Genomic DNA, 655 nt, shown 5'->3' with positions numbered 1-655 from the left:
CTTTGTTTCAATAATGGACAGTTAAACTTAACCCTCGAAAATTGCGTATATCTAAGGAGAATAGCTAGCCTTTATGCCTTTATTGTAGATGTTCAATGCAGCAAAATATTTTTTTAAAAACAAAAAGCATGTACGCATTTTCAATTAACCCAACATTCAATCTACTCTCCATAAATGTTTGTAAACAAACTTCCTTCCGTGGTTCGATTTACTTTAACTCAATTTTTTACATGTTGCCGAAAACAAATTAATAAATATTTATTTGTGCAACCAGTAGGGAAAAGCACTATTTTTCGTAACGAGGTTGAACATGGTCCTTCGAGCCAACAACGGAGACAGCCACTGAAGATCGTGAAGGCCGGCAGCAAACGGTGCGAGTCAGAGTAAGAATGGAAAGGTATGTCGCGAATAAGAAGAGTAGGGATTCACGCCCCTTATAACACCGTAGAAAAAAGAAAGGAAAGGGAAAAAAGTTCAATGAAATGATTTAGAAGATGATACGGCTACGAGCTAAGAAGCTGCGAGTGCGACCCAATTACGAATGGAAAGATGCATCTCAAATAAAAATTGAAGTTAGTGAAGAAGCACAAGCTGCGACCAAAGTACAAGTGGAAATGGGGATCGCAAATTAAAAAATAAAAGTTATCTGGATTTA

This window comes from Photinus pyralis, unplaced genomic scaffold (assembly GCF_008802855.1).
Source record: "Photinus pyralis isolate 1611_PpyrPB1 unplaced genomic scaffold, Ppyr1.3 Ppyr1.4_LG3b, whole genome shotgun sequence".
Lineage (NCBI taxonomy): Eukaryota > Metazoa > Arthropoda > Insecta > Coleoptera > Lampyridae > Photinus > Photinus pyralis.
This window is presented reverse-complemented; position numbering follows the sequence as displayed.